This window comes from Nerophis lumbriciformis, linkage group LG26 (assembly GCF_033978685.3).
Source record: "Nerophis lumbriciformis linkage group LG26, RoL_Nlum_v2.1, whole genome shotgun sequence".
Classification (NCBI taxonomy): Eukaryota; Metazoa; Chordata; class Actinopteri; order Syngnathiformes; family Syngnathidae; genus Nerophis; species Nerophis lumbriciformis.
The window spans coordinates 13,978,709-13,993,442 of record NC_084573.2 but is presented as its reverse complement, the minus strand read 5'-3'; the positions used below and the strand labels follow the sequence as shown (position 1 = coordinate 13,993,442).

At 37.9% G+C, this 14,734-nt stretch overlaps 1 protein-coding gene across 1 annotated transcript in view; it reads left to right on the top strand.

Annotated features, from left to right (window-relative positions):
* The window catches only part of prep (prolyl endopeptidase), a 165,894-nt gene that overhangs the window by 79,917 nt on the left and 71,243 nt on the right, over window positions 1-14,734 (top strand). The window contains exon 2 of the mRNA XM_061987343.2: window positions 14,631-14,696. The gene's annotated coding sequence lies outside the window, so the exon portion shown is untranslated. The remainder of the gene's footprint in view (window positions 1-14,630; window positions 14,697-14,734) is intronic.

Below are 14,734 nucleotides of genomic sequence, written 5' to 3'. Positions count from 1 at the left end.
TGCAATTGCGCACTGCTCAAGCGTCCTCTGCGCACGGCAAATCTGTGCAACGCGCAAAATCAAATAAAAAATTAAAGCTGCAAGCAGCGATGGACGGGACCGACTTTGACGGCACATAAACTCCAAACCGGAGCAGTAATTAAAACTCTTTGGTCAACTTTTAATCAGAAGGGTTTAATCTCTCTCCTGTGCTAGTTTGAAGCCGACACGACAAACGCGCTCAGAGGAGATAATGTTTGAAAAGAGGTGACCGGTTTTTACAACACTTTTGTTTTGAAGGGGGAATTGCAAACTTCCTGTTGATTTTTGCTGGGGGTTGTCAATATATGAAAAGTAGGTCTAAGTGAGACCTACATAGAGATTTTTGTTTCATGTCTCTAAGACATTCCTACTGGAAGTTACAGGCAGTTTTGTCTGAGTTTTCTTCCTCGGAGCAGTTGTGTCTGTGTTTTCTTCCTAGGGGGCGCTGGAGCGCAATTTTGAGTTTTGGGGTTGGGTTTTTTATAAGATCGCAATTTCTGCCAGTCCTGATGTGTGTGTCCAGTTTGGTGAGTTTTGAAGCATGTTAAAGGGGTCAAATTACAGCTCAAAGAGGCAAAAGTGACTGTTTTTACTAACTTTTTGTTTTGAAGGGGGAATTGCCAAAATCCTGTTGATTTTTGCTGAAGGATGTTAACGTATGAAATCTAGGTCTAAGGCAGACCTACATAGAGGTTTTTATTTCATGTCTCTACGACATTTCTACCGGAAGTTACAAGCACGTCTGTGTTTTTTCTTAGGGGGCGCTAGAGCATAATTTTGAGTTTTGGGGTTTGGTTTTTTGATTAGATGGCAGTTTTTGCCAGTCTTGATGTGTGTGTCAAATATGGTGAGTTTTGAAGCATGTTAAGGGGGTCAAATTACAGCTCAAAGAGGCGGCGGAATAATAATAATAGAACCTTACAAATACAATAGGGTCCTCTGTCCCAAAGGGACATTGCGGTCCCTAAATAAGCGCATAACAATTTTCGACACACGGACACGACAGAGAAAACAGTTTTCGCCATCATTGTTCAAATATTGTAACGTCTGTCGAGACGCTTTGAGGACATGAATTCCATCGATCACTTTACTGAGCAAAACTCTTTATTGTCGGCCATAAACATATCACCAAAACATTAGTACAAAAAAAATTATATCTAGCAAAAGTGGTCATTTTCTGCAGTACAAACCACACCAAAATCAACTTTGTTATATCAACAGCAGCCGCTCGCTCTTTCTCACTTGCGCCAACACATGCACATATGGCACTTAGCCAGTGATGCGTTTACAGCCACACAAAAAGTCGGACAACTCCAACACCACACATAAAGTGTAATTCCAGGTCATTACACTAGGATTTACCAATCAAATGTGTGCTTATTCTAGTGTCACTTATTAGGAATCTTAATTTATAAATATTAATCATGAAATGTTGTTAGTATATTAAATAAATACTAATAAAAATATATTTTTTACAAACAGGAAGTTGCAGGAATGTACACATGATCCCCTGCTTACATCTCATTGTGCAACATGTGAATGTTTTAATGGGAACTAAAGGCAATGTCTGAAAGGGGTACAAATAATTTCCAAAGCAGGACCTCCACCCAGACAAACAATACAAGTACACAGTTCATGGAAAACAATATTTTTTGTTATTGTCATTGTAAGTGGGCCTTAAACACTTATATTAGAAAATAACCTCATGGAAATGACTGCTGTCATTTGATTATAATAATAAGAGAATGTTGTCTGTCTATCTGTGTTGGCCCTGCGATGAGGTGGGGACTTGTCCAGGGTGTACCCTGCCTTCCGCCTGAATGCAGCTGAGATAGGCTCCAGCACCCCCCGTGACCCTGAAAGGGACAAGTGGTAGAAAACGGATGGATGGATGGAGATTGAACTTGTTATTTAGTCAGGTTTGGGACAGGTGTGCTGCTGGTGTAGCCACAGTGTGCACGTCTGATGTTACTCACATGGGCTCCACTGAATGCTCAGGGAGTTTTTGCATGAAAAATTAGAGGGAACATTGATTAAAACTCTGTTAAAACGGCACGCCTGGCTCCTGTGACGTGGTATCCGTGGAACGGGTAGGGAACGACTTACACAGTGTCTTCTATTGGCAATGATATACAACATAATCAATGGTGACAATAAAACAACTTCACAGCCAGTACAGGCCAAAAGTTTGGACATACCTTCTCATTCAATGCATTGTCTTTATAATCCAGAGTACTGGGAGAGAACCCCCACAGTCACAGGGAGATCATGCAAACACCTCAAAGAAAGATCCCTCGCCCGGGAATCGAACCGAGGACCTTCTCACTGTGACACCGCGCTGCCCTGTCACCAATACTATTATCTGCAAAATGCCTGTGTTTCTGAGACATGTAAGTGGTACATGAGGATTTTACATTGAAAACATTTGTACAACCTTTCACTGGACAAATCACATGTTCCTTCAAATTACCTATTAAAAAGGAGCCTTAAATGCTTCACATCTGTTAAATAGCTGCTTGCAACCAGTTCCAACTAGAGATGTCCGATAATGGCTTTTTTGCCGATATCCGATATTGTCCAACTCTTAATTACCGATTCCGATATCAACCGATACCGATATATACAGTCGTGGAATTAACACATTATTATGCCTAATTTTGTTTTAACGGGGGTGTATATTGTAGCGTCCCGGAAGAGTTTGTGCTGCAAGGGGTTCTGGGTATTTGTTCTGTTGTGTTTATGTTGTGTTTATGTTGTGTTACGGTACGGGTGTTCTCCCGAAATGTATTTGTCATTCTTGTTTGGTGTGGGTTCACAGTGTGGCGCATATTTGTAACAGTGTTAAAGTTGTTTATACGACCACCCTCAGTGTGACCTGTATGGCTGTTGACCAAGTATGCTTGCATTCACTTCTGTGTGTGAAAAGCCGTAGATATTATGTGATTGGGCCGGCACGCAAAGGCAGTGCCTTTAAGGTTTATTGGCGCTCTTTACTTCTCACTACGTCCGTGTACCACTCTGTATAGCGGCGTTTTAAAAAGTCATAAATTTTACTTTTTGAAACCGATACCGATCATTTCTGATATTACATTTTAAAGCCTTTATTGGCCGATAATATTGGACTGCCGATAATATCGGACATCTCTTGTTCCAACACATTTAAATACACTGTGCGGTTCATTTCGATGGAGTTTGCAATGAAGCACATACTGTAGACATAAACCCTAAATGTCTGAAACGACTTGCCACAAAAATACAAGAAAACATGTTGTTAGCCAAAAAAAAAACCTTTGCTCTGATTACTGCTTTGCACACTCTTAGCATTCTCTCGATAAGCTTCAAGCACACCTGTGAAGTGAAAACCATTTCAGGTGATTACCTCTTGAAGCTCATTGAGAGAATGCCAAGAGTGTGCAAAGCATTAATCAGAGCAAAGGGTGGCTATTTTGAAGAAACTATAATATAAAACATGTTTTCAGTTATTTCACCTTTTTTTGTTAAGTACATAACTCCACATGTGTTCATTCATAGTTTTGATGCCTTCAGTGACAATCTACAATGTAAATAGTCATGAAAATAAAGAAATTGAATGAGGAGAAGGTGTATTCAGTAACTGAAAAGTGAAATAACTGAAAACATGTTTTATACTCTAGTTTCTTTAAATTAGCCAACTTTTGCTCTGATTACTGCTTTGCACACTCTTGGCATTCTCTCGATGAGCTTCAAGAGGTAGTCACCTGAAATGGTTTTCACTTCACAGGTGTGCCTTATCAGGGTTGATTAGTGGAATGTCTTGCTTTATGGGACCATCAGTTGTGTTGTAAATGAGAAGGTATGTCCAAACTTTTGGCCTGTACTAATATATATATATATGTATATATATATATACACACAAGCGGTAGAAAATGGATGGATGTGTGTGTATATATATATATACGGTAGAAAATGGATGGATGTGTGTGTATATATATATATATATATATATATATATATATATATATATATATATATATATATATATATATAGATATAGATATTAGTACAGGCCAAAAGTTTGGACACTAATATATATATATATATATATATATATATATATATATATATATATATATATATATATATATATATATATATATACATATATATATATATACACACACAAGCGGTAGTTTAGCGCAGTAGTAAATGCAGTGGATTCCTGCAAGCCAAGAAACAGTAGATAACCTAAACTACTATAGTTATAATACATACAAAAATTGTACATTGCATTTGTAAATACTGTAGTGTCACAAGCATGCAAATACTCTAAAACTTACGGTATTATCCTGTCTAAATTAAAGATTTTGCAGATTGTACATTTGAATTTACAGCATACCTTAATTCCTTCAGGGGTTTGTGTTAAAGCATTACCCTAATTAACTTTTGGCTAACAACATGTTTCCTTGTATTTCTGTGGCAAGTCGTTTCAGACATTGAGGGGTTATGTTTATGCGCTTCATTGCAAACTGCAGCGAAATGAACCACGCTGTGTATTCAAATGTGTTGGAACTGGTTCCAAGCAGCTATTTAACAGATGCAAAGCATTTAATAGCTCATTTGAAGGAACATGCTGCGGAAGGCCATGTTGTGAATTGTCCAGTGAAAGGTTGTACAAATACTTTCAAGGTAAAATCCTCATATGTCTCAAAAACACAGGCATTTTGTAGATAATAGTATTGGTGACAGGGCAGCACGGTGTCCCAGTGAGAAGGTCCTCGGTTCGATTCCCGGGCTAGGGATCTTTGTTTGAGGAATTTGCATGTTCTCCCTGTGACTGTGGGGGTTCTCTCCCAGTACTCTGGATTCCTCCCACCTCTAACGACATGCACCTGGGGATAGGCTGATTGGCATCCCTAATATTGGTTCTATTTGTTTTATGGTGAATTTGTGGAATAGTTTTTTTTGGAAGCTGGTTAACAATATTTAAATCTTATTCATAGTAATTTACCGTAAGCAAAAACAGTTATCAATTGTAAAACCAGATGAGGCAATTCCTGAAGGAATTGCGTGTGAATGCTCCAATGCTGAAGTTGAACTTTGAAAGTGGAATGGTTTGAATCGGTTGAAAAATGTGGGAATTGTGGAAGTTTGAAAAATGGATAATATATTTTCAATGGGGAAAATGTCCCTAAAATTCTTGGAAAACCAGGAATGTTTTTAAATTGTTGAAAAAGCACACAATTTTTGAACAGGTTGAATATTTTGGGTTTGAATCGGATAAAAAATGTGGGTATTGTGGAACTTTGAAAAATGTCCCGATTCATTTTAATAGGAATTTCATGGCAATTTGGGAAAAGCGGGAATTTTTTTGAAAATGCTAAAAGACTTGAATGTTCTGAATGAGTCAAAATGGTTGGTGTTGGAATTTTTGAAATCGGTCGAGAAATGTTGAAGTACTACCATTTTTAATTGAGAAAGGGTATTAAGGAATTCCTGGAATTTCGGGAAAAAAGGGAATTTTTCCAGTTCCAAAAACAACTTTGTTTTTTCTCCTGATCAAAAGGAAAGTTTTGACGGTGGAACGGTTAAAGTGAGTTGAAAAATGTGACAGGAGTAGTCGCCAGAAAAAAGGGTGGAAATGGGGCTTTGGAAAACCAGGAATTCTGGAAAATCCTGGAATTATTTTGAACTTGGACAAAGGTAGTTTGAATTTCCAGAATGGTGGAATGTGTTGAAGGTGGAATGGTTTGAATAGATTTGAAAAATGTGGAAATGGTGGAAGTTTGAAAAATGGCCAATTCATTTTGAATGGGACAAATGTCCCGGAAAATCTGGAATTCTTGGAAATCCGGGAATGGTTTTATATTGTTGAAATAGCACACAATTCCTAAACAGGCTGAATATTTTGGAGTTGAAACGGTTTGAATCGGATGAAAAAATGTGGGAATTGTGGAACTTTGAAAAATGTCCCATTCATTTCAATGGGAATTTCATGGGAATTTGGGAAAAGCTGGAATTTTTTTTAAAATCCTAAAAAACATTCAGAACTGAACGTTCTGACTGAGTCGAAATGGTTGGTGTTGGAATTTTTCAAATCGGTCGAGAAATGTTGAAGTAGTACCATTTTTAATTGAGAAATTGTATTAAGGAATTCCTGGAATTTCGGGAAAAACTGGAATTTTTCCAGTTCAAAAAACAACTTTGTTTTTTGTCCTGATTAAGAGGAATGTTTTGACGGTGGAAGGGTTAAAGTGGGTTGAAAAATGTGAAAGGAGTAGTCGCCAGAAAAAAGGGTGGAAATAGGGCTTTGGAAAACCAGGAATTCTGGAAAATCCTGGAATTATTTTGAACTTGGAAAAAAGGTAGTTTGAATTTCCAGAATGGTGGAATGTGTTGAAGGTGGAATGGTTTGAATAGATTTAAAACATGTGGAAATGGTGGAACTTTGAAAAATGTCCCATTCATCTCAATGGGAATTTCATGGGAATTTGGGAAAAGCTCTAATTTTTTTGAAAATGCTAAAAGACATTCAGAACTGAATGTTCTGAATGAGTCGAAATGGTTGGTGTTGGAATTTTTCAAATCGGTCGAGAAATGTTGAAGTAGTACCATTTTTAATTGAGAAATGGTTTTAAGGAATTCCTGGAATTTCGGGAAAAACTGGAATTTTTCCAGTTCAAAAAACAACTTTGTTTTTTGTCCTGATCAAGAGGAATGTTTTGACGGTGGAAGGGTTCAAGTGGGTTGAAAAATGTGAAAGGAGTAGTCGCCAGAAAAAAGGGTGGAAATAGGGCTTTGGAAAACCAGGAATTCTGGAAAATCCTGGAATTATTTTGAACTTGGAAAAAAGGTAGTTTGAATTTCCAGAATGGTGTAATGTGTTGAAAGTGGAATGGTTTGAATAGATTTAAAACATGTGGAAATGGTGGAATTTTGAAAAATGTCCCATTCATTTCAATGGGAATTTCATGGGAATTTGGGAAAATCTGGAATTTTTTTGAAAATGCTAAAAGACATTCAGAACTGAATGTTCTGAATGAGTCGAAATGGTTGGTGTTGGAATTTTTCAAATCGGTTGAGAAATGTTGAAGTAGTACCATTTTTAATTGATGAAATGGTATTAAGGAATTCCTGGAATTTCGGGAAAAACTGGAATTTTTCCAGTTCAAAAAACAACTTTGTTTTTGGTCCTGATCAAGAGGAATTTTTTGACGGTGGAAGGGTTAAAGTGGGTTGAAAAATGTGAAAGGAGTAGTCGCCAGAAAAAAGGGTGGAAATAGGGCTTTGGAAAACCAGGAATTCTGGAAAATCCTGGAATTATTTTGAACTTGGAAAAAAGGTAGTTTGAATTTCCAGAATGGTGGAATGTGTTGAAGGTGGAATGGTTTGAATAGATCTGAAACATGTGGAAATGGTGGAAGTTTGAAAAATTGCCAATTCATTTTGAATGGGACAAATGTCCCGGAAAATCTGGAATTCTTGGAAATCCGGGAATGGTTTTATATTGTTGAAAAAGCCCACAATTCCTAAACAGGCTGAATATTTTGGAGTTGAAACGGTTTGAATCGGATGAAAAAATGTGGGAATTGTGGAACTTTGAAAAATGTCCCATTCATTTCAATGGGAATTTCATGGGAATTTGGGTTAAGCTGGAATTGTTTTTGAAAATGCTAAAAGACATTCAGAACCATACTTGCCAACCCTCCCGGATTTTCCGGGAGACTCCCGAAATTCAGAGCCTCTCCCGAAAACCTCCCGGGACAAATTTTCTCCCGAAAATCTCCCGAAATTCAGGCGGATGCAGGTCCTCCACAATATAAAAAAGCATATCTGCCCAATCACGTTATAACTATAGAATGATGGAGGGCGAGTTCTTGGTTTCTTATGTGGGTTTATTGTTAGGCAGTTTCATTAACGTCCTCCCAGCGTGGCAACAACCCACAACAACAGCAGTCACTTTTTTGTATACCGTAAAGCAGTTCGTCTGCCGTAAACAGCAATGTTGTGACACTCTTAAACAGGACAATACTGCCATCTAGTGCATATGTGTGTGTATATATGTAAATAAATGAACACTGAAATTCAAGTATTTATTTTATATATATATATATATAATAATATATATATATATATATATATATATATATATATATAGCTAGAATTCACTGAACGTCAAGTATTTCTTATATATATATATATATATATATATATATATATATATATATATATATATATATATATATATATATATATATGAAATACTTGACTTGGTGAATTCGAGCTGTAAATATACTCCTCCCCTTTTAGCCACGCCCCCAACCACGCCCCCGTCCCACCCCGACCATTTTGAATGGGACGAATGTCCCAGAAAATCTGGAATTCTTGGAAATCCGGTAATGGTTTTATATTGTTGAAAAAGCACAAAATTCCTAAACAGGCTGAATATTTTGGAGTTGAAACGGTTTGAATCGGATGAAAAATGTGGGAATTGTGGAACTTTGAAAAATGTCCCATTCATTTCAATGGGAATTTAATGGGAATTTGGGAAAAGCTGGAATTTTTTTAAAAATGCTAAAAGAGTCTAAATGGTTGGTGTTGGAATTTTTCAAATCGGTTGATAAATGTTGAAGTAGTACCATTTTTAATTGATGAAATGGTATTAAGGAATTCCTGGAATTTCGGGAAAAACGGGAATTTTTCCCGAAATTCCTGGAATTTTGGGAAAAACGGGAATTTTTCCAGTTCAAAAAACAACTTTGTTTTTTGTCCTGATTAAGAGGAATGTTTTGACGGTGGAAGGGTTAAAGTGGGTTGAAAAATGTGAAAGGAGTAGTCGCCAGAAAAAAGGGTGGAAATAGGGCTTTGGAAAACCAGGAATTCTGGAAAATCCTGGAATTATTTTGAACTTGGAAAAAAAAGGTAGTTTGAATTTCCAGAATGGTGGAATGGTTTGAATATATTTGAAACGTGGAAATGGTGTAAATTTGAAAAATGGCCAATTCATTTTGAATGGGACAAATGTCTCGGAAAATCTGGAATTCTGGGAAATCTGGGAATTTTTGAAAATTTGTCGAGGAAAAGCCCGCGATTCCCGAATAGGCTGAACAGTTTGAAGTTGGAACGGTTTGAATCGGTTGAAAAATGTGGAAGGTAGAGCGCGCCAAAATCTGGAGAAGAAGAAGAAGATGTTGGATAATAGATGAATTTTGGTGTAGAAAACCATATATGTGAATGTTTTGGAGCATTCACACAATTAACAGATTCAACATCAATGTCATAATGTCCTGTACATTTTTTTAAACACATCGGCCCCCAAACACCTTTTTTTTCTCTCAATATGGCCCCTGAGTGAAAATATTTGTCCAGTAGTAAACTAGCTAGTAATCCCCCTCTCCCAAGTTGTTGATTTATTTTTACACTTTAAACATTGCCTGTGCAGTTAATAAAAAATGCATAGTCGTTATTTCTCATGTGGTGTAGAACAACAGCGCTTTGGGACTGACGATGTCACCTGCAATTGGGTGATAAAGCGGCAAACCCTGACTCGTCAGACCAACTTTGTATGCATTTGCATATTACAGTTGGATACCCCGAAGGCAGTTTTGTATCACTCTATTTTTTACAGAGGTTAAATGTGCCGTGCAAATCGTGGCAGTAGCTTCAGGCTTTTTAATTTCCATGCCTGACTCCGTACCTGCCTAAGGGTCATTTCTCGTCAGTGGGGACTGAAGGTGACCACCCTGTTCCCTGTGGAAGACCCAGAGTGATCTTCAACAAGGATGCTTGGGACTGAGCCCAGTTTTATAACCCATGAAATGTCTGACATGGTTGGCTTGTCTTTGAGTTTTATGGCTGACTCCAGGAGAAAAGGTTCACATTCATTCTCGCGAGCTTCACTCGCTGGTTTCTCTCTTGCATTTTTTTTAGAGATTTCTTGGCCTATTCTCTCCTGTTTTTCAGGTGTAGAAACTATTGCTCATTAGCTAATTGTAATGATCTATAATTAACCACAAGGAAATAACATTAAAATCATACAAAACCTAAAACCAGTGAAGTTGGCACGTTGTGTAATTCGTAAATAAAAACAGAATACAATGATTTGCAAATCCTTTTTAACTTATATTCAATTGAATAAACTGCAAAGACAAAATATTTAATGTTCGAACTGAGAAACGTTTTTTTTGTGTGCAAATAATCATTACTGAAACCCACTACTACCGACCACGCAGTCTGATAGTTTATAAATCAATGATGAAATCTTAACATTGCAACACATGCCAATACGGCCGGGTTAGCTTACTAAAGTGCAATTTTAAATTTCGCGCGAAATATCCTGCTGAAAACGTCTCGGTATGATGACGCCTACGCGTGACGTCACGGATTGTAGAGGACATTTTGGGACAGCATGGTGGCCAGCTATTAAGTCGTCTGTTTTCATCGCAAAATTCCACAGTATTCTGGACATCTGTGTTGGTGAATCTTTTGCAATTTGTTCAATGAACAATGGAGACAGCAAAGAAGAAAGCTGTAGGTGGGAAGCGGTGTATTGCGGCAGGTGTTGTGCCGGATAACGCACCCCCGCCGTAGAATGCACCCCCTGACTGGTGTGCCGGATAACACAGCCGGTGTTTCATTGTTTACATTCTCGAAAGATGACAGTCAAGCTTTACCATTGGCCTGTGGAGAACTGGGACAACAGAGACTCTTACCAGGAGGACTTTGAGTTGGATACGCAGACGCGGTACCGTGAGTACGCATGCAGCTGCGGCTTTCAAACATTTGATCGCTTGCCCGTACGTGCGTGCCGCTATGTGCATGTCACGTACGTAACTTTGGGGACTTTGTGCTGTATGAACTTTGGGGAGGTGAACGGTACTTTGGGCTGTGGAATTGAGTGTGTTGTGCAGGTGTTTGAGTTGTATTGGCAGGTTATATGAACGGGAGGGGGGAGGTGTTTGTTATGCGGGATTAATTTGTGGCATATTAAATATAAGCCTGGTTGTGTTGTGGTTAATAGAGTATATATATGTCTTGTGTTTATTTTCTGTTTTAGTCATTCCCAGCTGAATATCAGGTCCCACCCGTCATCTGAATCGCTCCCACTGCCCTCTAGTCCTTCACTCTCACTTTCCTCATCCACAAATCTTTCATCCTCGCTCAAATTAATGGGGAAATCGTCGCTTTGTCGGTCCGAATTGCTCTCGTTGTTGGTGGCCATGATTGTAAACAATGTGCGGATGTGAGGAGCTCCACAACCTGTGACGTCACGCGCATATCGTCTGCTACTTTTGGTACAGGCAAGGCTTTTTTATCAGCGACCAAAAGTTGCAAACTTTATCGTCCATGTTCTCTACTAAATCCTTTCAGCAAAAATATGGCAACATCGCGAGATGATCAAGTATGACACATAGAATGGACCTGCTATCCCCGTTTAAATAAAAAAATCGCATTTCAGTAGGCCTTTAGAATTTAATGGCAGCAACACATTGCAAAAAATTTGGCACAGGGGCATTTTTACCACTGTGTTACATGGCCTTTCTTTTTAACAACACTCAGTAAAATTTTGGGAACTGAGGAGACCAATTTTTGAAGCTTTTCAGGTGGAATTATTTCCCATTCTTGCTTGATGTACAGCTTAAGTTGTTCAACAGTCCGGGGTCTCCGTTGTGGTATTTTAGGCTTCATATTGGTCTGGACAGGTCTGGACTACAGACAAACTTTTGCTACGAAGCCACGCTGTGGTAACATGTGCAGAGAATGGCTTGACATCGTTTTGCTGAAATAAGCAGGGGCGTCCATGAAAAAGACGTTGTTTGGATGGCAACATATGTCGCTCCAAAACCTGTATGTACCTTTCAGCATTAATGGTGCCTTCACAGATGTGTAAGTTACCCATGTCTTGGGCACTAATACACCCCCATACCATCACAGATGCTGGCTTTTCAATTTGCGCCGATAACAGTCCGGATGGTTGTGACGTGTATAAATACGCATTGTCTCCTCATTTTCTATGTGCGGCTAAGTTTTTCCAAGCACTGCCCATAACTATGATTAATAAGGTTAGCGCTTACACTCAGGCTAAAATAACAAAAGCGGTGTCCTGGCTGGTCCACTAGTATTACGGTACTCTAAAGTAAGAAATCCATTGTCTTTATTGTATGTAGGCCGGTCCACTGGTCGGCAACCCCAAAATAAAATCTGTCTGGAGCCGCAAAAAATTAAAAGCCTTATATAGGTGTTATAATGAAGGCAACACATGATGTATGTGTCTATATTAGCCTACTATCAAAGGTTGACGCAAACATCTTCATTGACAGAAATGTTGTGTTTAAATTTTTATTCTACACATTTTTGCAACATTGGAAATCATTAGTAAAATGGAGGCTTCTCACAGGATGAGATAACTCCTGGAAATTACTGGCTCAGAATGGCCAAAGGTCTTCTTCTAATGGATTTATTACAATATTTGCAAGCTGGGTAACGTTTGCTGTGGTCTGGAACAACATGGCACACAAACAACTATGAGAAATGCAGCCAATATTACATACAGATAATACCATACCATACCATACCAACTTTATTTATAAAGCCCTTTAAAAACAAGCACAGTTGAAAAACAAAGGGCTGTACACCACAAAGAAATAGAGGCAAAGGACAGACTAAAAAATAACATTTAAAACAGAAATAAAAATACACAATTAAAAAGCAAATATGAATTACCCTAAGAACAGTTTGTTAGATAAAAACAGTTTAAAAGTTAAAAACAGTTCAAAAAGTTAAAAGTTAAAAACAGTTCAAAGTCTCATGCTGGGTTAAAAGCCAGTGAATAAAAATGGGTTTTAAGAAGGGTCTTGAAAATAGCCAAAGAAGGGGCCTGTCTCACATGGAGCGGGAGATTGTTCCTGAGTTTGGGACCCGCAACAGAGAAAGCTCTGTCTCCTCTGAGCTTGCGCTTTGTTTGTTCATTTACCATTGGCCTGTGGAGAACTGGGACAACAGAGACTCTTACCAGGAGGACTTTGAGTTGGATACGCAGACGCGGTACCGTGAGTACGCATGTGTCATGAGACATGCAAATATAAATTAAACACACAGAGGCATACTTGCCAACCCTCCCGAATTTTCCGGGAGACTCCCGAAATTCAGCGCCTCTCCTGAAAACCTCCCGGGACAAATATTCTCCCGAAAATCTCCCGATTTTCAGCTGGAGCTGGAGGCCACACCCCCTCCAGCTCCATGCGACCTGAGTGAGGACAGCCTTTTTTCATGACGGGAGGACAACAGGGTGACAAGAACTAAATCATCCAGACTAGAGATAAATTGTATTATTATGTTTATCTTACCTAAAAATAAATATATATATACATTTTTTTTTTTAAATACATTTTTACTATATTTTGCTAAAAACATCAAAATTAATTATATTTTTATTTGTATTTTTTCTGACTCCTTATTACATTCAGCCATAGAATTATACATTAAAATAAACATATTTGAAATAATTAATTTCAAATGATCATAATAATTCATTTAAAATGACCATATTTAATTATTAAAATGATTGCTTGTTTATCAACAACTTTAACATTTTATTCATTACATTTTTAAGCTCTCAGAAGCCAAGTTATGTTATATTCCTTAATATTTATTTATGCAAGTTTGAAGTATCAATTATCTAAACACAGTTTTGTTTGCATATTTTCAGGATATATATATATATATATATATATATATATATATATATATATATATATATATATATATATATATATATATATATATATATATATATATATATATATATAATATATATATAAATGAAATACTTGACTTGGTGAATTCTAGCTGTCAATATACTCCTCCTCTCTTAACCACGCCCCCAACCACGCCCCGCCCCCAACCCCCCACCCACCTCCCGAAATTGGAGGTCTCAAGGTTGGCAAGTATGCACAGAGGACATAATTAAAGGAAATTAAATGAGCTCAAATATACCTACAAACGAGGCATAATGATGCAATATGTACATGCAGCTAGCCTAAATAGCACGTTAGCATCGATTAGCTTGCAGTCATGGATTGACCAAATATGCCTGATAAGCACTCCAGAAAATCAGCAAAGCTCACCTTTGTGCATTCACGCACAGCATAAAGCGTTTGGTGGACAAAATGAGACAAAGAAGGAGTGGCATAAAACACGTCTTTCTGTGGCAGCATCGGAGAAAGTTGTACATGCAAACAAACTACGATGCGTTCAAGGATCGCTGAAATTAGTAGGACAAAAGGGTGCTTGCCAAATACTCTCATCAGTGAAGCACGTATAACATAAACAGTGGGATTTCTACCAATTAGGAAGGTTTGTTCTCCTACAGAAAATATTTTCAAACAAAAACAAAAAAATGTTTTACTTTTTCCACTTTCACACATCTCTGAGAGAGGTCCAAGGCGGCGTTGCTGACTCCCGGGCCAGTCTGAATGATTTTAAAGTTTCCATATAATGTCTTTTTTTTTTTAACTTAATGTGGCTTTAGTCTGGTAAGCATTGCAATGCAAGCTATATGGAAATGTTTCCGGTAAAAAAAAAGCAGTGACCTGACGCCTTGTCGTTGTCTTTTTGTTGTCTTTTTTTCCAAGAAAGAACCACGTCAACCACCCACCTTGCCGTCGACCAACCACCGGTGGATGATCTCCTGTTGACAGGTTATTATCATAGTTACGAGGGTTATAGGAATGCCGCA